Below are 27,238 nucleotides of genomic sequence, written 5' to 3'. Positions count from 1 at the left end.
CTGGCTTTAAAGAGCGTGCAACATAAATTATGCACTACCACTAGCGATAAAATGGTTCATGAACATTCTCTAACAACAAGAGGAACACGTACTCGTATTACAATGTCAGTATTGTGTGACGGTATCTTGAATAATCTTTTTGATTAAGTACTACCATTTCAGTTGTTAGCAAATTTTTAGTGTTTATAAGAAGCTATGGCCAACAATTAAATAATTTACGTAAGGGAAAGTATTGGTACTGTACAGTAAAAACCAACAAGTCTTAGTGCAAAAACATAATAAACAGAATTCTTACCAACGCACCAATAGCTAGGTTCTTTGGCAGCAAAACAACAAATAATGACAAAAAACCAACAACGTTTGAACAAACAAGGCTCTTACAACAAACCATAGAGATTGTCACTAACACACCAACAGCCTGGCCGCTGCAACTAACAAACACAGGAACAAGGATCTTAACAATGTTCTACACAACACACCTGCAGCATGGCGGTAGCAACATACAAGGTTCTAAAAGTTTTTTTCTACAGAACAAACACACAGCTAATCGCGTTATCAAAGTTATCGTTGTTAACATTCAAATAGTTACTGCTCTGTCACTTTAATGGATACGATCTGTTGTTTAAGACAGATTTGAAACACGTTTTTAGCATTACTAGTATATTTAATTATGTGAGCGCATAATCAATTAAGTCACGTTTAAAAGATTATAACGATGTCGTTAATCACGTTGTTAACTTTAACAAAATCTGAACGGTCGGTCCTATGTGTGAACGAAAGACATTATATTTTAGGGACGTTATGCCATTTCAATTAACAGCAATGCATTTCTCCTCTGGGAATCATTGACATTTATGACAACTGTCCGTAGCAAATTAGATGATTACACAATGAAAACAAACATCGAGTTCTCCTCTTATCCTGGTCATATTTGCAAATAACACGTCTCTCATTTAAAACATAAAACAGTATCCCATAGGAATGTCGCATGCCATTGGCACGAACGAACCTACCAGAAACCATTTTTCATTTTTACTTGAATATTGTTTTATAGTTTTAGATTTTAACAGATAAGCATTTTAAGCAAAGAAAACACTGGCATTGGCTTCCGAAACCTTTTAACGGAAAGATATTTAGGAGTATTTGAAGGATTATAACAACACAGTTCAAAATATAATTTCATTCTGGTTTTATCGCAATTTAACTATTGTGTCAATTTGCGACCTTCGCATAATTTAAAGCGAGTGTCTTAAATTGTTCCAATTTAAATAAACCTAGTTTAAAATACATTGCAACATACATAAACCACGTATAATAAATTCGAAAAACAGCAATTGAGTGATACAGCCCTATATAAGTATATTAAGGAAGAATTATTTTTCGGCGCACATGTTTCATGAAATATGAAAATATCGCAAGGTAAAATTGCGGAAAGTGTTCTGTAAATTTGCTGAATATATGCGGATACATGTTTAAGTTTGATACGGAAAGTGCCTAATACAATGAAAACTACAGGGACAAACCCAGTAGTCTAACTTCGAAAATAAACCCCGTTTAGAGACACAAGGCAATGGATGAACACTGAACGAGAAACATATAAACATCGCATTACTTATATTCGTTTGCACTGCAATTTATTGTGACTGCCCTGTCGTCAAACAGATTGCTAAAATGTAGAAAAATACACTTTGTTTAACATTAAACAACTATTACCAATAAACGATTCAAATTACTGTATATATGGAGTCCATATATTCATATCATAGTATTGTGTGGATATTTAAGACGACACCACATATGTTTGCAAAGACGACACTTTAGTCGCCAAAATACCTGAAGGCTAAAAGAAACCGAATAAATACTTAAGCAATGAAGTATAAGAGTTTGTCGTTGCCAAGTGAGGAGCTATCAAATTTTCACAAACATCGATGCAAGTTTTCCATTACAGTGTGCATAATCTTCTATTGTTCTTATCCATCATCGCAAATGTACATTTGTAACAATGCCCCATCTTTTCTTCGATATTGTCCAGCAATGACTTGTTTGTAGCATGATACTGTTGCAAGTGACAAAACATACAGTGTGGTCAATTGCAATTGGGTACGTGATGGCTGTCGTTGGCCGTTTAATTATGTGGCGGTCCTTGGTCGTGTCATAAGACACTTGACTATCAGCCCTACGGTCAGAGGCTCGATTCTATGACTAATCACTTAGTCTATATCAAATACTGACCGTCGTCCGGAAGGTACGTTAAACGAGGGTCACACGTTACAGTGCTATAGGAAACCAGCGTAGATTTACCGGGGCTTCCATTATTTTTATGCGCTATACCTTTCATCAAAACACAATACTTTAACTTTGGACTGACGCTCATGAAAAGTCCGGTGACTTCATAAAATAAAAGTACACATTCCCTACCCGTCTTTATATTATAATCTTGTTTCAGTTTGCGTGCCAAAATGAAATACTTGTTTATTTGAAAATTGGCCATTGTTATGAAAACGTCTCTGAGAGAGGCACTGCTGTCCTACTACAAAGCAGACAGGCTGTCTGTCTAGGTGTATGGTATAGATCATGCCCATGTATTGGTCTGAGAGATTTCTTCCATATAAAGCGCTTGCCGCTGTAGTAGATAGTTATTTGATTGCTCCTTACTGGGTGTCGACAAGCTTTACCTACGCTTCTAATGTCGCTTTATTTGCCCAGAACTTTGGAAATTATTCAACATGTGGTTTGTTAATTTGGTGGCTATGATTCTAGCGGGATTAACTTGCATGGAGGCTAGGAGGGTAAGAAACTATTCTGATTTACGCCCTAATAAAACTTCTTTAGATTAAAATTGTTCTGTCACATTATAGAAATCAATTTTCGTACACTGCATGAATATAATTACGAATATAACTCGAAAGTGTAAGAAAGTGTAATTATCAAACCAAATATGTGTGCACTAACTTTTTACGTATTGTAGCGTCATTCTTACAAATAGAAATACATGCAGTTTATTCTGTATTTCTTTATTATTGTTTATTATTAGATGTGACGTTGCTTTACGCGATTTTATTATATTAAAGAAATGTTCACCATTATTATGTCACATAAAATCTACACTGATATATATCTCCATTACGATTTCAAGCCATAATTATGTTGTCCCCTGTCTTAGCAACACGGGCATTCTAATAACGCTTTGTATTGTGTAAACATTATCGAATAAAGGAATCATTATTTTCTCAGTGGTAAAATAGGAAACTTTATTAAAGCAATTGATTTATATTAATCGAATCTGTATGAGTATTTTTAAAGGAAATTTCGAAAAAAAACTAAGCCTTTTAAATGTATAATCGGCAATTGCTTCAGGATTTCATTTTAATTCTGAAACTTCATTGTCTTGTTTTAGAAAAACGAATTTAAAAGAAATAGCGTTCGTGAATCTTTAATTTCATTTCGAAAGGCCCTTAAACTTTATGAAAACTGCAAATGTAAACTAACCGTTGACTGGAACAAAACGCGAACAAGAAAGTCCTTTTAAAGATTTGGTTAAATAGTTATCAAAATGTTCAATACATATCATTTTCTGCAATAAGGATGTTCAATTTAGAAGTCATTGAATATTTTAAATAACTCATCAAGCATCTGCAGAAAGTTGTCAAAAACAAGCACGGGTACAACACGATGAAAGGGATAATTGAATATGAATATAAAAAATTCTTTTGTTTTTGTTGTTTTATTTCCGATATTTTTTTCCGGTAAAAATAAAATTCTTTCATAACATCCTAACATCAAAGAACATGTTTCAAAAGAAACAAGTCCAAAGTCATGATCTGGAACAACTCCGAATTAAAATATAAGAAACTGTATATATGTATTATAAAAAAAAATCGCCCGAAAAGGGAATACTCTGTTTCGAACGTGTTTTCGACTTTAGAATGCAATTACCAAATCCCCAATGGTGACTATTTGAAATATCAACAACTAATCAATAATATACCGCAAAACATGAAAACATGAACTTAATATATCAGATATAACAATAATTTACAGTACCGGCTGAACAAAACTCGATGTTGGAAAAAAAAGTAAAAAAGGATAGATTACACAGCTTCTGTATGAAAAACATATGCAATTTGTAAGAAACGAACAAAACATTAACACATATGTGAAAACTCTTCAAACGAAACATGAAATTGGATAATAATATACACTGCCATATATACCAACAATCGACACGTGCAAACGAGCCTTCAAGTTTAAACTTATCAACAGAATCATACCCTCAATCAATACCTATACAAAGGCCAATTATCCGATTCCAGTTTATGCAACGTTTGTTCCAGTTATGAGGAAACAATAAACCACATGTTATGGGATAGTTATATCATACACGACCTTTGTAATAACTTGAAGTGTTTTCTCAAGACGAATTCAAATTATATATTCGACTCAAGATTGAACGTGAAATACCTGAATAAACTTAATGTTAGTGTGGCATTTTTTTCGCACTTTGCTTTTTCATCGAAACATTAAGAAAAACAATAAGTTTTTTAAGCGAAAAATATAATTAATATATATAACAAAAGTTCTATATGTTTAGCTGTATAATCATTTTTGCATAAGTTGAATGAAGAAACATTATGCATACATGTCATGTTTTCCATTTCAAATTTGACTATATGAGAAGGTTTCAAACATCATTAATTTTAGACTTTTCAGACATGCATCTTATGTTTCTCTTAGCCTATTGAATATTGTTGTTATTTAACAAAAAAGTACACTTTCCTGTTGTTCACTACACTGCTTGAACAACAGGAAATTAAAAGTCTTGTTGCTTTTGTTTTGCCATTTTGTCATTCATGCTTACTTGACAATTATTATCCATTTTGTTATAGTACCGCTACTGCTCTGAGGGCTGTTGTCCGGAGGAATACTGTGCCTACAAGCTGATTTGCTACCCCAAAAGCCATTGTTCATACGGATGCCCCGACGGTAGTTGTCAGCAGGAGATATGTATGCCAGCTAAAAATTGCACATTGGACAGTGAATGCGGATTTGCACATGCGTGTACTTTTAACTATAATCTCGGATATAAATCCTGCCAGTACAATTTGGAAATTGGGAAAACACTTTGTGTAGATTCACACGGAAATTCCCTACTTAAACCAGTAACTTGAAACATGCAATAGTTCCAGTTGTGAGTTTTGGGTCACTAAAATGTAACGCGCGTTTACTTGTGAATGGATACATATCAAATGATATCTCATTTTTTATTCTTTAAAACTTTACCTTGCTCAGGTTATTTTGCATTTGTTCCATCGCTTTACCAAAACTACCATTCCTTTTGTTTTGTTTTATGATTCCTTTCTATAATGGGTATTTTCACAATGTTAACTGTTGGGTGTGAAAGTTTCGTAATATGATCAATTCATACGATTCATGCCACTTATGATAAAAAAATGAATTAGTGTCGTCGTTAAAAAATATAGCGTACTTAATATCGTCTTTATTGTTATTGTCCTGTAAAATATGTTTATTTCATGCTATGGGTTTAAAGCTAAAGCCAAATATGCATACGTCAAGTAATTTTTTATTTTGCTGAAATTTAAAAAAAATACCAAGATTAAAAACTTAAGAGTTGTATATTGTATGTCTGTGTTCCTAAGCATCGATCGCGAAAGCTCAATTAAACTAATATAAGACTTTAACAATACCTGAAATGCAGATACATTAACGTATTGCATTTCCAATAATGGAAGTAATGGATACAGCATTCTATAACAATGAAATATTAAAAAGCCGATATGAATAAGACAACTTGATAGCAACACTAATTGCTCTATTATCATGATATTAGAAATACTATTCAAATCCAAATAAACCCCAATCATACCATGCTTTACGCTGGCGGTGTTTCATGCCTGGTAACTAATAAAATATAATTATTATTACCATTTTCGTCATCTTATTATATGTAATAAATATCTACAACTTGTGTTTGGATATTTGAGATAACAGAGTTTATCAGCAAACAAACCCAGACGAATGAAACCATTAAGCTTACACAGGATACGCCGACGTCCAAATATGTCATAGCTAGTGGGACTATTAAGCATTAAGTTTCATTTTGGAGCTAGTTTGTAGAATATCTTTAACTCGAATTTATTTGGGTAGTTTTATTGACTGGGATTAATTGAGAGTGATAAAGGAATGGTTTCTGTTTACAGATGGCCTTGCATACTAAGAATGTGAGACATCTTGAAAGGATATCTGACAAATAATGAAATGATGCATTTGTTTAGAAAAACTATACGTGACATCAGCTTTTGTTTTATTATAAATGTTGGTACATGTGTGAGACAGTTCTTAAAAGTATTTATAATTAACACTTCCTTATTTTTTATGTATTAATTCTTGATGTTTCGGTGAGTAAGTACTAATACCTGTCGCATACTTTCCGTATATCAACGCAAAATTGGTTGCCGACGCATTATATTTGGTGCACAGCGCTGATATCTTATACATGGCATGCTCTTTTATAATGAGAGACACACACAATATTTATATTTAAACAGACGATATGAAACAAAATGATTGTTGTTTTGTTATTTTTGTACGAACCATCTAACGTGTTTATAGTTAATCATTAACAAATCGCAGAGCTGTTTGAGTGTCAACAGCTTCTAATAACGTTGCGTATGTGTCTGCGAAGGGAAAATTAAAAAGTGCGTTGACGTAGTAGTCCCACATTGATTCCTTTATTTGGTTATATGTTATTGACAGTAAGTTATTGTAGTTATTGAAGCATCGAAGACCAATTTAGGTCAACAAATTCTGGCGGGGAAAAAGTCACTGTGCCTAGTAAGGAATGTATTTCAAAATGATCCGTATAAATTCGAACACAACATGTTGATCATAGTAATCCATCAATATGATAATTCAAAATTTGATTGTGAGGGAAATTTCTCACAACATGTGACATTATTCAAGATTCAAGATTGAAATCTTTATTTTTCAGAGCTCGTTCGTTGTATGGTCAGTAACTTTACTATCGCTGGTAAATATACACTTTTGTTTAAAAATGACGAGTAGCACTGCAAATAATTGGACAGAGCAAATGCATTCCTCCTGAACCACACACTTCATGTCAACACTAGTAAATAAACTAGTGTTTTTAAATGAGTTTTTGACAATGATAAGAGATTGGCAATACTCGAGTAAATCAACACATATCACTGAGCGAACAAATACATACAAGTAGTTAATACTGAACTACTTAAAGATAAGTTTTTACATGTGAAATAACAAATACATATTTCAAATTCTCGTCTACATGTTCTACCAATTTAAACGGCAGGCTTATTCATTTCATAGCCATATTTGTGTTGTAATTTTCTTAGAAACACAGACATTCTAATTACATCTTGTATGAAATCTAGAAGAAAAACAATTGTTATCTTGCAGAGGAAAAAATCCTTCTTCAATCTAATCAATGCATTCGAAGATTTTTGATAATATATTGATGGATCTTTGGAATTAAGCTTACTGAAATTTACAATTTCCTCAAATCATGCCAACTTTCTTGAATTAGCACAAACAAAACAAGAACACTTTTGAGTATATGGTTTAAATTTGTTTTGAAATACTTTCATATGTTTATAAGCGTTTTGATATATTTCGTTTAATTTTCTTATTATTTTTTTTTAAAGTAGTTTTGGCATTGCCATCTTAATGACAAGTTTAAATATCTAGCTCAATAAAAATATCTAAATCCATCTTTTCTCCCCTTAGTACCATCGTCTATCTTTCCTTGATGCTTGTCTTGCGAGTCTATTATCGTACTACTATTCATTCTATATTCCTATATGTTAACCACTTTTACTTTAAAGGGACTCTCTTACTGTTTATACTGTGAAATATGAACATTTGTTTCGATAAGTGGTGTAATATACTGCTACAACTATGGTAAGTAGTCATTAAGAATGCAATCAAAAGTTTTCATTTGATCATAAATATCTGAAATATGACAGAAAACAACTTTACAATTAACGAGAAACTATATTACCGATATTAAAAATTGGCAGATTTTTAGCTTCAATTGACGACTTTCCGTTCAAATATTTTGTATGAGTGATTTCTTCCTTTCCTTTTTCAAAGACTAAAATTGTAAATGATAATATAGTATATATACGTTCTGATATTCTCGACAATTTGACAGTACGTAGGAATAAATGGTATGAGTATCATGAGCCTGTACACATTTTAATGATGGTGATACAGAAACAACCGTGAATTTCTCCATTAAGGAATCTAAGATTTATCGATGACTAACAATGGCAGGAAAGTTTATGCTTACCAAGGAATAAATATAATTTGCTTCTGGATAATTCTTTATTTGTTCGTGTAGGTAATTTCTTAAGGAAATAAAATATCACCCTCTGAGAGCAGGAGTACTTGCGCAAGAGAAAACATTGTTGTCAAGTGCTCATTTTTTTCGTGAGATTAGTAAACAACATAACACCGACAGTTTTAAGGCTATAAAATATACGAAGGTCTCTCACAAAGAATGATAACCATGTTAACATGCAATGACTCATTTGGGTGCGTAATGATGACAGGAAGATTTTCAGAAAATAGGAATCTGTTTTCTGAACAGAAAGATTGAGACAGATCTTCTACACTGAGTGATGTTCATTAGTAGACATTAACAGTAAAAAGTAATGAAACCATGCAGCCCAAAACTCCCTAACAACCTTATTAAAAGGCATAACATTTCAACAGATACACGCCGTCAACATACAATAAAGGTAGTTTCCACATAACATTTAAATATATATATGTATTCATAAGCGAAGTCGAAACGAAAGAAAGAGAACAAATAACAATATTCTTATTTGCCTAACAGAGATATGTATGCTGAAGAGCGAGGAGGGGTATAATACTTAAGCAAGTATTTTGTTTCCATTATTTTCGTTTCGCGACATACATTTAAATGCATTACAACCTGGACCGTTCTACCATGAAATATGTATTCATAAGTTAAACATATAAGTTTAAACACCCAAGCCATTGCCAACGGTTTAACAAGAAGATATAACAGATGACAAAATTAACAATGGTTTGAATGTAGCCTACCTTTAGAGAGTTTATGGTATTGAAATAAGTACAACGTTGTCGTCTTTCTATCTAAACAAGAATATCAGCTAATAAAGTGAGACGGCACAACCGGAACAATTATAGAAAGAAATTCAAACCAAATCCTTTTTAGCAGAGATGCAGAAAGAAATACGGCTGAAATGCTTCTAAACAAATATGCCTCCGAATGAGGTACTCCGAACAAGTCTCCATATATATCAGCCGTTTAACGATTGGTTTAACTTCCTAAGAAGGGGGCAATTCCAAGGTTATGCCTCCCTAACATCAAATTGTTAAAATTGGCCCTGATATACACACTAGAAAGCGCGATATCAGCCATGTATTTCATGCCCTACTCTTTATTTAACATCCTTCAAAATGTACTATCCAATATGTAAAATAAAGCTGGAAAGATTGACATGTTATTTTCAATTAGTACAGTCCTTTGTGTGATTGGCAGTGTGAAGCGAAATTAGATTAATTTCTCACATAGGACAAAAAGACCTCACCGCAACACACCAGGAATGACAAGCGCTGAGTATTAAACACTGGATTCTCGGGAGTAAGATATATCAATTTGACTTAAAGGCAAAAACGGCAAAGTTGATATATCTCATGTATTAGCTGCAATTACCAAGAAAGCCATATCTTGATCAGAGAGGCTAATGTACCATTCATTTATCATACCCTTTTTCATTTGTAGTAAAGTGTTCTTTAATAATATAATGAAAGGGCTAAAATATTAATATTATATATTGATATGATCAGTATCATTGTAACTCATGGTGCCAAAGGTCAACCAATTTCTTCTCATAAACAACATTGAATTGAGCATAACCGCATATCGGATTTTATCCGGATGTTTTAACTTTTGCAACAGTTTGTTATTCTTGTGGTACACCAGTCCTCATACAAGTCAATTTTCTACATTAAAGTGGCATTGTCGACTCACATCACAGATACACATGTGTAGTAATACCTATAACCCTGTCTCAGATATATCCGTGTAATGCCTTTCGACCAGTTGAGGCAAGAGCACGGATATTAGCATCTGTTTGCAGTGTTCATATGTGTTGTATTTGTTGCATGATGATCTTTACTATTTACAGTTATGTCAAGTTGGTAAAAGCTTGCAGCGCTCACCTGTGTTGTATTTGTATCATGATGATGTTGTTACAATTCACCACGCTGCATGTTTCGGGTACGTGACAGTTATCGTTGACCGTTTAAATATGATGCTGATCTTGGTCTTGTCGTAGGAACCTCCTCATAAACACTACCGTCTTCCGGAAGGGGCGTTAAGCGCTGGTCCCATGGACTTTGTAAAATGAAATTACACACCAACCAATTTATATTATATTTGTGTGTTCAGTATGCGTGCCAAAATAAATGTTAATGTAATTGATTAGGAATCTTTTGTACGAAAACGTATGTGATACATGCGTTGCTTTCCTACTAGAAACCAAACAAGCTGTATGGTATATATGATGCTTGCCATAGATAAGTCTTAGATTTCTCCCATATAAAGCGACTGTCGTTTTTATAGTGAGTTATTTAATCGCTCCTCCCTTGATGTCAGAAAGCTCCTACATACGCTTCCAATGTTGCTTTATTTGTCCAGTACTTGGTAAAATTATTGAACATGTGGCTTGTGTATATGGTTGCTTTGATTGTAGAGGGATTATTTGCTTGGAGAATCAGAGGGTAGAAAATATTGGGATTGACGCGCTTTTCTTGAATTACACTAACAAGAGTAGCTTCAAAATATCCCCCAGATTTTAATTGTTCTGTCAAAGTATATTCTTTGGTCAAAATTATGTAACGGGATAAGTCTTTTGTTTTATCAAAATAAGCCGAAATGTTCATTGATTCGTCAATATCTATTCAACAAAAGCTGTCACAGAGACACAGCGCGCTCGACTATTCCTCCGCTTTTTAGTGTAAAAATTGAAAAGTTTTGGTAAAACATGCATGGATCACTGTAAAATTAGATTCTATTTGAATGCAATACATGATGTATTTGATGAGATATTACCAGAATTTATAAGTGAAATGATATAGCGCTATTTTTTTCAAAATACAGTTATCTAACTTGGTTATTTAAGTAGGTTGGATGGTTGAGTACCATTACATGCAAAACCTTAACCAGAATTCAAATAATAAAGGCCCATTATATTCAAATCGGTGTTATCTTATTTCATTAATTTAGTACATTAGATAGTTGGGAACGCATATCCAAAGTTTCGATGCAATAAATGATGTATTTACCGAGATTATGACTTAAAGGTGCTTACATGCAAATCCTTAAACAAGGTTTGACGCCGACACCGACGCTAGGGTGAATAGTCGAGCTAATAATTGATACTCCCGAAGCAAATCAAATTAGCGTTAATATATCCTTTCTTTTATCCTTAAGTTTGTCCTCGTCTTTCATAATTGTTTACACCTTGGACATACCAGACCTATTAAAGAATGGTGTTCAGAAATGTAAGACGTATACTCTTAAGAGTATAGGAGTAAGGTAAATCTGTAAAAAAAACAAAAAAAAACACTAATTTTAATAAAGAAGTATAGAACTTTTTATTTTAGTCTTCTAAGGCGTGAATTGGATATACGTTATAGTATTTAAAGAGTGCATAGCATTTAACAACACGTTTACTTTCCTGATGTTCATTGCCCTGCTTTAACAACGAAAGTGAATGTTGTGCTGTATTAATTACTTTGTGATGTGATCAATTGTGAAAACATGACAAATATTGTCCATTTTGTTACAGTACAGCTATTGCTCTGTCGGTAGTTATCCGGATGAATACTTTGCCGACAAGCTGATTTGATACCCAAACAATGGGTTCATTCGATTATCCTGACGCTATTTGTCAGCAGGAAAACTGCCAACTAAAAAATGCACCGTCAACAGTAAATGCGGTTTTGTAAACTCCTCTAAGCTATAATCTCCGATACAACTCCTTGTTCCGAAACTAGAAAAACACTTTGTGTAGATTCGCATTAAAATTCCTTTCTTAAACCAGTCACTTTTTAATTCAACATTTAATGGTTACAGTTGTGATTTTGGGGTCGTGTTAATGTCGATCGCGTTTAATTGTGAACGGATACATATCAAATGCGATCTATCTCAGTTGTATTCTTCAAAACACTACCATACTCAGGTGATTTTACATTTGATCATCGCTTTACCAAACTACCATTCCTTTTGTTTTGATTAAAGGTCGGCAGCGATGCAAAAGTCGATAGAAGGAGCAAAATTTAAAATTAAAAAAAACCATCAATTTCTTTCTAGTTTTGAGGTTTAATATGTAACAAGCATGATTCATATATCCGATGAATTGAAAATACCAAGATGATCAGTTTAAGAGCAGTTTATTGTGTGTCTGTGTTCGTAAGCATCGATCGCAAAGGCTCAATTGAACTAATATAAGATTTTAACGATACCTGAAATGCAGATACATTAACGTATTGCATTTCCGATAATGGAAGTATTGAATACAATATTGTATAACAATGCAATCTTCAGTAAATATTTATGTAAACAATCGATATGAATAGAACAGCTTGATAGCAACATTTATTGCTCAATTATCATGGTAATAGAACTACTTTTGAAATCCAAATGAGCTCCAATCCTACCATACTCTACGCTGGCGATGTTTCATGCCTTGTAACCCATAACATAGAATTATCATTAGCATCTACGTCAATAATATGTAATACATATCTTCAACTTGGTTTCGGACATTTGAGATATTAGTCTTTATCAGCAAACAACCCAGATACCATTAAGCTTACGCGAGATTCGGCGGCGTCCGAATATAGCAATAGCTTATGTAACTATTAAGCAACAAGTTGTATTTTGGAGTTATTTCTTATAAAACCTTTAAATTGAATTTATTTGGGTAGCTTATGAGGGTTTAATTGCCTGGGATTTATTGAAAGTGATAAAGGAAATATTTATGTTTCAAGATGCAATTGCACATTACCAGGGACACATCTTGAAAGATTATCTGAAAAATAACGAAATGATGCATGTCGGCATAAACAATATTTGTGACATCAACTTTAGTCTGATTATTTGTGAGGATTAGTTACAAAGCAAGAGCTGTCGTAGGAATACCCCGCTTTGACTAAAAAGTGAATACAATAATGATGTATGTGCCTGTCAAAAGCAATAAAATCAAATTAAACAGTGACCAAAACTCTAGGGGGCCCAAACACAATCTCATGAAAGGTCTCTATAAACTCTTTATTTATACCAGGTTTGCTCGCAATATGTATACCCTTACTTAAGTTTTTAAATACCAACCATTTTTCTATCAATAGTAGCTTTGACCTTGTCCTTGAGCCTATGGGCCTCAAACGGAATCGCATGAAAGGTCTCCATAACCTCTTCCTATATACCAAGTTTAGTCACTAGATGTCAAAACTATCTAAAATTATTCAATACATAAGGTGACTTTGACGCTGCACTCCAACCAGCCCGCCCAAACAATGACACAAGGCATTCTTATAACTTGTTTTCCCTTTGTGAAAATCTGGTTAAGAATATAAAATTGTTCTTGTCAAAAGAAATCAAACGAAAATTTAATACAAAAAATCAATCAAGGGCCACATTTTGTAATAAGGATTTAAATGGAGTTATGTAACCTTCTTGTAAGATGGTCGTCATTAATTGTGCGAAGTATTAAGTCAATTGAATGAAGGATATAGATTTTTTATTAAAATCCAAACTTGCCTTAAAACGTTAACGTAAGTTCCTAAGTCAATCAGGGGCAATTACTTTTATTAAGGATAATATGTAAACTCATTGTGTGATGGTCCTGAACAACTGTGTGAAGTATCAAGTCAATTGAATGTAGGGTATAGAAGTTATTAATAAATATCCCAGCCTGCTCTAATACTTAAACCTAAGTTCCAGGTCGATCACGGGGCAATAATTTGTATAAAGAATAATATTGAGTTAACTAACCTCATTATGTGATGGCCCTGAAAAACTGTGTGAGGTATTAAGGAATTCGAATGAAGGGTATTGGACTTATAAGTGAAAATCTCAACTTGCCCTAAAACATAAACCGGAAGTCCGTGCCGAGGCCGACACCGACGCCGACACCGACGCCGACGCCGACGCTGGGGCGAGTAGTAAAGCCCTTCTTATTCTTCGAATAGCCGAGCTAAAAATAGTTTAACACCAATAAAATCTCGTTATACTGAAAACCACAATCATTACTTATAATATTCATTAGGATTCTTTGATGCATGCGTGGTCTGTTTGTGTTGTTCATACGTTGTGTGTCTTTTACTTGATCCTTAGCCATGTGCATTCAGACAGGCTACTGCTCTTGTTCTTGTAGTTGCTATTGCATAAAAGTATAGTAGTCTGAAAATACAGTCTGTAAATGTTTTGGAATGTACACACAGTTAAATATTTGTATGGAAAGTTTCTGAACAAAGCAATCTTGGATTTGATTAAGATTGTTGTTGTTGTTTTTTGTTAATGTTAACAGTAAGGGGACCATCGCAACCCCACCTCCCTAGCTGAAACGGGTTCTTCTACTTAATCATATTTACTATGATCCCGACGAACAGATAAATAACACTTGATGTGGATAAATGCTTCCCATGATATTTGATGGCGTTTACAACTCTTGTCTTGACAAGCGGTTATTTGATGGTTCCTTACCTGGCATCGACAGTGTCTAAAGTTCATCACCCGATTCAGCTCTAAATAAAAGCACGACATCGAGTATGGACGAACAATGAAAACGTTTCTTTTATCTTATGAGGACACGTACATAATTTAAAAAAGGCCGTTTATTAGGAATCACATTATCGCAATGCTTATTGTAATATTTAGTATAATATATTGTACACTACTTATGAACTAATTTAAATCTTTGGACCGATACATAATTCATTGCTTTTTTTCGTTGGAGTCATCAACTAGCAAGTCGGTTTAATGATAAACACACTGTTTGGGTCACATTCGATATCCCTTTCAAACAAAGTAAAAGAACGAGATGTGTGTTTCAATTTACCGTCAGATGTGGAAAACTGCAGAAATTACTCTTGATCGTTTCTATAATGCGATTTCTACATGCTGCATCTGCACATCATGTCATAATTAACAAGAGCTGCATTCATACCTGTTATACCACAAAAAGTAATGGGACAAGGACAAAAGACCGACAGGCAAGAGAGGACAACAACCTGATCTAGTTTATATCAAACACAGAATAAAGATACTATGACCATAAAGGTTCTGTATAGCTTATCACAGCAACATTAGCTCATTTGACAAATTAGTGCAATAAAACAAATGCATTCGAACTACCCGTGTATAGTCAAGAAACCATTTAAGAGACTTTGTTGCTTCACTATGCGCAATTGTTCAAATCTCTTTACTTCTCAGTTTGATATTATTCTGTTTTCTGGAATGTTGTGATATATCGATTATTAACAACTTCATAAATGTAAATGGATGATCCTTATGATAGGTAATCAACTTTTGTGATAATAAAGTGGTTGTATGCAAAGGCAAGATTTAGTGAGCGAACACTGTAGAGAAATCATTTGTCAATTCAAGGGTCTAACTCTGGAGTGACTGAGATGACATGGCTGGTTAACGAACCTGGCCAAGGTATTCTGCCCATTTCCATTACGACCAAAGTTGATGATGATTGCGAAAGGGCATCTAAAGTTATTGATTGGACAATACCGATTTAAGGTAATTTATAAAATTAAAAGGCGATTACTTTTGAGGGACTGGGGCAATATGGCTGCTTGACTTAGATAGTATTCCCATAAACATTCTGACCAAATTTTGTGATGATTGCACAAATGCTTCTAAAGTTATTGAGCGGACAGTGTACGAGACGACAGATCGCCCGCCCGCCCATACGCTGCAAGTAAAACAATAAAACGTCCCAGTTTTTTTTAAACGGGCGTATAAAAACCGATGCGCAATTTAGTCAAGAAATGTACCAGTAAGATTATATATATGCATGAACGCTCTTGTGAAAAGGACTACAATGAAATTAAACTACAGGGACGAACCCAGTGGCCAAAAATGAGCTTCAAGTTGTTTAATTCCTTTTTGGCACCGAAGTCGCATGCGAAAGCCGCGGGCCCACACCTCATGGATCGTAAAAGAATATTGATAAAACACACAAAAACCTTAACATATAAAGGCCACCAATGTCATTTAATTGTTAGTTTTGGGTTTTGACTGAAATGAACTGACAGCCTATTGAAAAATTATTATGGGCGTAGCCACATTTGAAATTGCTAGATAATTGAAGTTTTTAACAACAATGCTAAGTCAGATGGATTGACAATTTTAACGAAATATACAATATTATTCATAAATATTTTAAAATATGACAACACTTATTTGGAGCATATGCTCAGTTTTCAATTCAAAGTGATAATGAAAATTACTTTATTTTTTAGCATATTGTTAAAACCAATATTGCTACCATGAAATTCCGTGAGGGAAGGTCCATCAATATTGTTTTCAACATTTCACTATGAGTGGATGGAAGAAGACAATTTTTTCCTACTGTAAGAAAATGATTCCGTTTCTAGATTAAATTTCTACGCAATTTTAGTCTTATACAAGAGGTTAATAGAATGCCAGTGTTTCTAAGGGATAGGACAACATAATTATGCCTTTAAAGATGACAACCCTTGAGATTTCAATTGGCAGGGAAATGGAGATCGGGGATTTGAAATACGTGTAAATAATTTGTGGCTCTGAAATTTCTTATTAAGTATTTATTAGTATAAGCAAAATACTCATGTTGCTAAGAAGTTTATCCCGAAACCAAACTTAAAGCCTTACTTTGCAGTCCCCTTTTCTCGCTAGTATAACAATGTCTCCCCTTGTCCGAGAGAGAGAATGAAGACGTGTTGTTTTCGTCGTTTTTTGTATTATTCTTATTCTTTTTCTAAAGTATGTTTTCCGGATTAGACCTCGGAAACCTTTTGAAGGAATTCATTTATTTTTTTTTACATTAATATATGTGAAGACTTGAAGTTGTGCATAACTATTTTTTACTTAAGAAACTCTGTTCCACAGTAAGCTCTGATTGTTGGTAAAGCAAATTGTGTTAAACCCTGTATTTATTCAAAAACTATTCAAAGGAATTGGGTTTTTTTCTGCTTCAAGATAATGATTCCCTTTCTAGATTAATTTTATTTGCAATGCTAGCTTAATTCGAGACGTTCTTAGAATACCAGTGTTTCTACGTCCAAGGACAACATCATTATGCCTTTTGAACGATAAATACTTGAATATCCCCAGGGTTTCGATTGGTAGAGAAATAGAGACTGAGAAATTGAAAAAAAAAATAGTATGTGGTTCTAAAATATCTCATTTCTTATTTGTAAGTATTAACAAAATACTCTGAAAAGAGATCATGTTGCGAGAATTTATCCCTAAAAACATAGTTATAGCCTTACTTTGCAGTTATCTTTCCCGCTAGTATAATTATGTTTTCCCATTTCTGAACTTCAGATATGTTCTTTTTGTTATTGTTTTATTATTTTATTTTTTTCTACAACCTATTACGTTTCCGAAGCAAACCTCAGAAACGTTTTTGAAGGAATTTATCCCTGATATATGGCAACGTGAAATTATGCACAGGAAATGGTTTAAACTTTTAACATATGAAACAAATATAAAAATGTGTTTTGCAAAGCGCAATGATAAAACTCTGTTCACATATTAACAGAGTTATCTAAAATTGTAGAGAAGTCAAGTTATTTCAGTTCTTAATGAAAAATACTTTTAGCAATGGTATAAAGTCGATTAGAAATAAATGCTTTACGAAATACACAATGAAATTCAAAAATACTAGAAAGATTACGACCCCCCTTTTAATTTTTGAGAGAGGACGTATTGTTTTTGTCGGTATATATAATATATTTATTTCTTTTCCCTAACCTATTTTTCCCGAGCAGACATCGTAAACAATTTGAAGGAATTCATTTAAATGTTTAACATTGATGGATGACAACGTCGGGTCGTGCACAGCGGTTTAAAAATAACAACAGGGTACTTTGTTTCAAAGTAATCTATCATTGCTCTTATTGTCAAACTCTGGCATTACTCCAATACGTTACAATACAATACAATACAATACAATACAATACAATACAATACAATAATAAAAACATATTTTGTTCTTTATTACACACAGGACATACATGAGGACACATAAGATCAGTCAACAGCTTAGAATTGTTATACGAAGAAAGATGACGTTGTCTTGAGTGGCGGAAATTAAATGGTTGTTTATTTTTTATAGTCGTATATGTATGAAATAGGTCTCTCATCATGGAAACGAGGGAGATTGTTATTTACAATTAATTTACAGAATAAAAGGAATATACACTGGAGTGCCAGAACACTTTGCCTTGCACATAACATATAAGTAAATAACAAACGGTATGAGGGAATTCCATATAAGTACTTTAATTAAACAAAATTACCTGGTTGACTGACGTTACGTATTGAATGTTTCACAAATAAAGTTAGTTTAACATTTGTGCAAGTTATGGGTTCCTTGCATTTAATTTTATTTTGTCTATTGACATAATAGGTTGGAAGGAATTTTCTTCTTAAATTTGGTAAGGATGGGAAAACTAGTAAGTAGTAGTATTATCTCCAAGGTCAGAGCTACATTTGGCGGTATGTTTCTGTGTAGTCAACATTACAATACCTTCCTATTTTTCTCGGGAATTCGTGGTTAGCCATACCGAATTTACTTAAATAGAGTTTCAAATTAGGTGAACATAATTAGAAGTTTTTTTTCTAATTAGAGATCTTCCTTGAACAGTGAGTAATTCTTGCCTCTAGAAGAGTTATTCATTAAAGTGTGCCAATCTTGTTTGAACTGGTCGGTTAGGACTTGTTTAACAAATTTGTGTACATTTAGGTTTATTTTTGAAGATTGTTCTAACCATGTATTGGAAAACCCCTTATTATCTAGAATTGATTTAATATGATCCGTTCATTTAAAAGATCTGGAATTATCATATTGCATAGACCTATAACAAATATGTGATAATTTAGTTTATTTACCTCAAAGAATGGATATTCAGAATTTTATTATTTTACACTAATACGACAATTTCTAATGGATATCGTCCACTTTTACCATACAGCATATAAGCAAGCGTGCTCATTTTAGTTTTTGTATTTTTTTTTCTGAGAAAACTGTTGTGAACTTGTTCACTATTTTGTTAGTTTTTCATAGCCCCATACCCCAGCCGTGTATATTAGTATTGGCAAGATTATATGGTCAAATAATTGTTATTGTACGTCTGTCGGTATATCTAGATTAAAATACATTTATAAAGTAAGTGCATTTCCTTTTTTGCCTATTCAACTAGATATTTTTACGTTATGACAACTTCCATGAAAAGAATTTCTAAATATGTATATTTAGTAACCGTTTCTATTATACTTTTCTATTTTTTAAATAATAGTAAGTCGGCCGATACGTGCCAAAAACAACCACCTTCGTTTTATCGATATTGACCTTTAAATCAAATGAACTGTAATAATGATCAAAATCACCATTCATTTTTTGGAAATCTGCAAAAATGTTTTGCTTAGTAGCACTGTATCATCAGCGTTAAGTAGGGTGAGGAATTTTAGATAGGTGATCAAGTTTTGTTTGTTGCTTACAATTATTTCGACTCTCTGTATTGTTTAGATTAAGAAGGATGCCAAATCATTCAGAAAAATTGCGAACGTTACCTGCAACAATGTTTTCCACTTTTTTCAAAGAATTGTGATAGTATATTTTTTGCAAAAGAAACACACTTTTTAATATCGTACAAATTGTATATCATACGAATAAACTTGCCTGTTATGCCATTCTTGATTAGTTTTCTTAACAAATAAACTTTGTCAATATTGTCAAATGGAGAGGAAAAAATCGACATAACAGCAGTATATTTTTTTTCTATTTAGACCGAAATAGTTCTATACCTTTATACAACACAAAACTATGGCCAGTCATTGCGTATTTTGCTCTATAACCAGCTTGATTTTCTCTAGGTATAGTATTTTCTTCCAAATATTTGTTCAATCTATTATCAAACAATGGTGGGATAATTTTCCAAGATGACTAAGAACTGTTAATGGTCTATAATTTTAACAATCTTGTAGACTTCATTTGTTTGTATAAATGGGCCAAATAATACAAGCTGTTCAAACTTCGGATATGTGGCCGGTCTCCAAGATTATATTAAATAAATTTACATTTACAGTCTCAAAGAAATTAGTTCAAACTTTGACCATTTATAAATGATATAACAATGAATTGTGCACAGCGCACGCAATCATTACAACTCTTGGTCACATTACTGCAGAGTTATCTCTCATAGTTTTTTTTAAACAAGCTTGCCTGAAGCATAACTCATCATAACTAAGAAACATCCAAAAGGAACTAAATGAAATTTAATATACGATAACATTGCAAAGTTATCTACAGTTCAAATACAATTTATATTTATTAGTTAACTTTGTTGCAGAGCTATCTCCCATTATAATATAATTTATAGTTCTTTGAAAAACGTTACCACGTATGGCTCAGAAACTACTGGAATGAATAAAATGACGCATTGAACATTTATAGATAGCAATATAAATAAACGTAGGCGCAGCACAGGTATTTAAAGACTTGAGTACTTTCTTACAAAGAAACTTATATCTTTCTAACAAAGCTTGTCTGAGGAATATCTCAGACACCACACCAAGGAATTGAATGCAATTATGAACACTAAGTTATATTTTTGTATATTACCAGTCTTCCACAGGTAAAACTACTCCTTAGTACTGACCATTTTTTTATACCTAGTACATTTTTAAAGATAACATAATTGACTAGCATGTACTATTTGTTACAATTACCATTTTTTTAATCTATTATATCCAATTTGAGGCGACACCCCTGCAAATGTAATTTGTGTAAATCAGGCATGGGTTAAATCATATTAAATATTTTGCTTATTCGTCACATTTGTACAATCATCACATTCCAAAAATGCTATAATAATACAGTAGAAAATACAGTGACAAGCCCAGTAGCCACCACCTTACCAAAGACTAGGTTTAAAGGCACACAGCTAAGGCCTAACATACGCTTAACAAGAGAACCAAGGCGTGTAAGCAACAAACTTTAAGACAAATCAAACTTGCATCAACATATCTTTATCAATAAATGCATTGAAACAGTCAGCAACACAAGATTTTACACTTATTTATTGGTACCAAAACTCACTCTTGTACCAACATTTATAATTAAACCGTAGGTGATGCTTCTTGAAGTTTCTTTCAAAATTGCAGCGTTTCATTTGTTGTCAAATTATCTTTCAAGATATCTCCACTGGAAGTTAGTATTCAAGGTCATTTACCATTCCTTTATTTCTCTCAACATACTCAAATTAATAACAAGAAACGCCGCAATGCGACGATACCAGGTTTTTGATGATTGACAGAAAAACTTCAGCCTGTGTCTGTTTTTCTATTTTTAGTAACAGTGACCTTGACCCTAGGGACCCCAAATGCAATCCATTGAAAAGTATCGATATATGTCAACCCTCACTTAAGTTATTCAGTTTCAACCATTTTTCTATTTTAAGTAACAGTGACCTTGACCTTGAATTTAGGGACACCAAACGCAATCCCATGAAAGGTATCCATAAACTCTTCCTTTAAACCTGGTCAAGATATGTAGACCCTGTCTAAAATTATTCAGTTTCAACTGTTTTTCTTTTTTTTGTAACAGTGACCTTGACCTTGAATCTAGGGACCCCAAAACGCAGTCCCATGAAAGGTATCCATAAACTCCTCATATAGACCAAGATTGGTCAAGATATGTCAACCCTAACTAAAGTTATTCAGTTTCAACTGTTTTTCTATTTTTAGTAACAGCGACCTTGATCTTAACCTAGGGACCCCAAACGCAATCCCATGAAAGGTATCTATAAACTCTTCCTGTACACCAAGTTTAGTCAAGATATGTCATCCCTAACTAAAATAAATCAGTTTCAACCGTTTTTCTATTTTTAGTAACAGTGACCTTGACCTTGAACCTAGGGACCCCAATCGCAATCCCATGAAAGGTCTCTATAAACTCTTTCTATATACTAAGTTTGGTCAAGATATGTCAACCCTTATTAAAATTATTCAGTTTCAACCGTTTTTTTCTATTTTTAGTAACAGTCACCTTGACCTTGAACCTAGGGACCCCACACGCAATTCCATGAAAGGTCGCCATAAACTCTTCCTATTGACCAATTTTGATCAAGAAATGTCATCCCTAACTAAAGTTATTCAGTTTCAACCGTTTTTCTATTTGTAGTAACAGTGACCTTGACCTTGACCTTGACCCTAGGGACCCCAAAACGCAATCCCATGAAAGGTCTCCATAAACTCTTCCTATTGACCAAGTCTAGTCAAGATATGTCATCACCAACTAAAATTATTTAGTTTCAACCGTTTTTCTATTTAAAGTAACAGTGACCTTGACCTTGACCCTAGGGACCCCAAACGCAAACCCATGAAAGGTCTCCATAAACTCTTCCTATAGACCAAGATCAGTCAAGATATATCATCCCTAACTAAAGTTATTCAGTTTCAACCGTTTTTCTATTTTTAGTAACAGTGACCTTGACCTTGACCCTAGGGACCCCAAACACAATCCCATGAAAGGTCTCCATAAATTATTCCTATTGTACAAGTTTATTCAAGATATGTCATCCCTAACTACAGTTATTCAGTTTCAACCGTTTTTCTATTTTTAGTAACAGTGACCTTGACCCTAGGTACCCCAAACGCAATCCAATGAAAGGTACCCATAAACCCTTTCTATAGACCAAGTTTAATCAAGATATGTCAACCCTTACTAAAGTTATTCAGTTTCATAGTTGAGTTTAACGCCGCCCGGCCGCCCGGCCGCCCGCCCGCCCGCCCGAACAACGACGTTCGACATTCTTATAACCCGGTTTCACTATGTGGAAACCTGGTTAAAAAGTGCACATACTACCTAATTACATTCCAAATGAAGGCTGTCTACGAAGTTACCTTAAAATAAACTTATTTCATAATAGTCTCATTAGCTCGGCTGATCTCGTGCAATCAATATTAATGGTATCATCACATGCGGTCGCTTTCTGATAAAGAAATTATTTCAAATGTAAAAAATGGAGACATTTGATATTTATTTAGGAATGATTATTTGTTAAACTGGTAATCAACCTTTCGGCTATTTGTTTGGTATAACGACGGCAAGTTATGTTGTAAATTTATTGATAATCATTTTACAGATCCCCTAATCTAATCATAACAAGTTTTTAAATGATTGGTTACCAGACATGAACAAAAACAACTACCTACGGATAAAAGACTGCCAAGCATTGCTTTTTCGTTACGTGCAAACTATCATCGTCGTCATTGATTGATAATTAATCAGGTTTTTGTGCTCATTACATGATACTTAGCAACATTCTTGCAGAGACTGCAGAGCTGTCTGTGTTTCAAAACCTTATATGGTAAGGGTAATCAACGCTTCTGAAATTAAAATAAGTAAGAACATGTTGGGGTGCATTTGTAATTCAGTTACCATGGTAATAGAGCCATCAATTTTGTTATAAATGTGATATATTCATATCGGTTGTTCACATAAATATTTAATGAATACTTCATTGTTCGAAAGAATGATATCATTACTTCTTTATTAGAAATACAATGGTCTAGTGTCCGCTGTATTTGTTACAAGATTTGAAACAGCTTTTCAGCAGTACTTGTTTATAGTTAAATATGCGAGCACAAAATACAAAAGCCACGATCAAAGTTTACAAAGATGTCGTAAATCACGTTGTTTACTTTAATAAAGTTCTGAATAAGTGGCCTTGTGTGTGAACGAATTACATCATTTTTTAGGACGCTATGTCATTTTGATCAACAGCCACGCATTTTTCCTCTGGGAATCATTGACATCTATGGCAACTGTCCGTAAGATACTAGATGAGTTTTTCTTTTGTCCTGGTTAAGTCTTTTTGGAAATAAAACGTCACTCATTTAAAACATAAAACAGTTTCCCATATCAATGTAGCATGCCATTAATGGCACGGACGAATCTACCAGAAGCCATTTTTTTCTTTACTGTAATATTTTTTTATCGTTTTAGATTTTAACAGATTAGCGTTTCAAGCAGCGAAAACATTATATAAAAAATGCATTGGCTTCCAAAACTTTTTAACGGAAAGACATTTTGGAGTATTTGAAGGGTAATAGCAATATAGTTCTGAAGATAATTTCATTCTAGTTTAAATCGCAAGGGAGATAATTAACCATCGTGTCAATTTGCGTACCACCCTAGCCGAATACTTAGCGAGTGTCTGAAATCATTCCAATTCAATTTATTCGTCGCGTGCATTCTTATGTTGTTCATTCCAGTTCAAATAAATCTACTTAAAAATACATGTCAATATATCTACAAAATATAAACACTCCAAATAAAACGATCGTACGATAACGCCCCATATAAATATATAATGTAGACTTACTTTTCAAAGAAGTCAACGTGTTTCATTAAAAGTGCAAACATCGCAAGGTAAGAAAGTGGTAATTAATCGGTAAATTTAATGAAGATACGCCGATATGTGTTTAAGTTTGATACACTAGTGCATAATACAATAAAACCTACAGGGACAAACACAGTAGTCTAAATTCAAAAATAAACCCCGTTTATAGGCACAAGGTAAGGGCTCAACACAGAACGAGAACCATTCAAATATACAGACACAACGTACAGATGTAAAAACACCACATACAATTTTAAAATACTATTTATAAATACGATATCAAACACTCTCTTAATTAAGGGTTTTATTATTTTGGTTCAAATGTATCAATCACCATTTGAAGGAGAATGCTGTAATAAAAGTCTACTCATTTTTAGACAATTGTTCGGGTTCGTCCTGAACGACACCATCCAGAATATTCGGTTAGAACATAATAAAATTAAGTAAACATTCTGGAAAGAAATCTCAATAAAACTAATGAAGCTATGTTTTCTCCGATGTTCATATCATGTTATCGAAACAATGACGCATCTGTTAATATTGCAGCGTTAAACTTCAGTAATGAAGATAAAAAAAACATACCTCCAAATGTTTCTTGCTTAATTGAGGTTAGAAGCATAACGTCGAATCTATTCATGTTTTTGTTATTTCGTATCAAAGAAATCATTCGACAGTCGCCGCTTTGTTTTGCCGGATATGACACTATTTACTGCAATGTCCGCTTGTCATATCATAAAATCTCAGTGAAGTCAATATGGTGAGTTTTCAATCATTTGTAGGCTAATATTTTAATAAAAGATAACTCAATTTTACACAATTTTACGGCTTATTCCATCCAGAATGAGACCATCCAGAATGTTCACTTGGAACATAATCAAATTAAGTAAACATTCTGGAAAGAAATCTCAATAAGACCTATGAAGCGATATTATCTCCGATGTTCATAAAACTCGAACTTCAGTAATGAAGAGAAAACATATATTCAACTGTTTGCGTGGTTAATTTAAGTTGGAAATATTACTTCGAATCTATTGCATTTTTGTCATTTCGAATCACGGAAATCACTAAACAGTCGCCGTTTTGTTTTGCCGGATATCACGTCATTTACCGCAACGTCCACTTCGTACCGATTAGCGTGTGAATAATTTTGCACATATCCAAATGGCCCATGAGTCAATAAGGCAATTTATCATGGGCAATTTGACCACTTTAAATCCAACAAAAATCATGAAATCAATATGATTAAATAATAATGATGATAATGATAATTATTCGGTTAGAAGTGATTCCCATATGAATATATATATTGCAATTTAAAAACATACCAATTAGTAGACATGTTAAATGTAAAGGTTATTTAAGTAGGACCTTTTCTATCTTTAGATGTTTTTTTTAAAAAATATTAGTTATTCAACCCCAATTATAGTTGAAAGAGGTTCCATTGAAAAAAAAGAAACCCGTACTTCGTTAGCTAATGAAGACTACTCCATAACTGCCCCTGTTATAGCAACGTCGTTACTTCAAGGCTTTCAGTTGAACATCTTTGAAACTATTTAAGATCACCTTCATATTAAAAAACGGCATGCAAACCCATAGACAAGTAGCTAAAATAGATTTCTCCGTTTTATTGAAAACAATTCACCTATCTTTTAAGGTGCTTTCACACGTTTAAGAGGGCCAACGTTGTTTCTTAATGGAACTAAACAGAACAAAACATAATCGAAACAAGTGTCATATTATTCATACTGCATACTTAAAAATCAATGAAACAATACAAACAGATAGTGAAGAAATGTACAAATTAATTAAAAATGATAACGTATACATTCATATAATCACAATTATCAACCTACCGAAATCGGAAAATGTACATAAGGTTAGCCGAGATTTTTAAACCATAATTAAAACAAAATAAGTATTACTTAGATTTAGTATAAAGAGTTTAAAGTTAAATATCGAATAATATACTCATATTTGTTTGCGCTGCAATTTATTATGACTGCCCTGTCATCATACAGATTGCCTTACTGTAGAGAAATCCACTTGGTTAAAAATAAAGAACTATTACCAAAAAACGATTCAAATTAATGTATATACGGAGTCCACATATCCCTATCATATTTTATGCGACTGTGTAACAAACTACATATGTTTGCAATGACGACACTTCAGTCGCCAAAATACCTTAAGCCTAAAGTTAAATATTAAAGCAATGACGATTAAGAGCTTGTCGTTGACAAGTGAGGAGCTATCAAATTCTCACAAACATCGATGCAAGCTTTCCATTACAGCGTACATAATGTTCTATTGTTCTTGTTCTTCCCGATCAATGAATATTACTATGTGACGATAATCACTTAAAGCTAAGCATCCCATATCATCGCAAATATACATTTGTAACAATGCCCATAACTTTGTCTACGATACTTTCGAGTAATGACTAGTTTGTAACATGATACTGTTGCAATTGCAATTGTGTACGTGATGGCTGTCGTTGGTC

This window comes from Mya arenaria, chromosome 2 (assembly GCF_026914265.1).
Source record: "Mya arenaria isolate MELC-2E11 chromosome 2, ASM2691426v1".
In the NCBI taxonomy this organism is placed as follows: Eukaryota; Metazoa; Mollusca; class Bivalvia; order Myida; family Myidae; genus Mya; species Mya arenaria.
The sequence above is the reverse complement of the archived record's forward strand: the minus strand, read 5'-3'. Positions refer to the sequence as shown.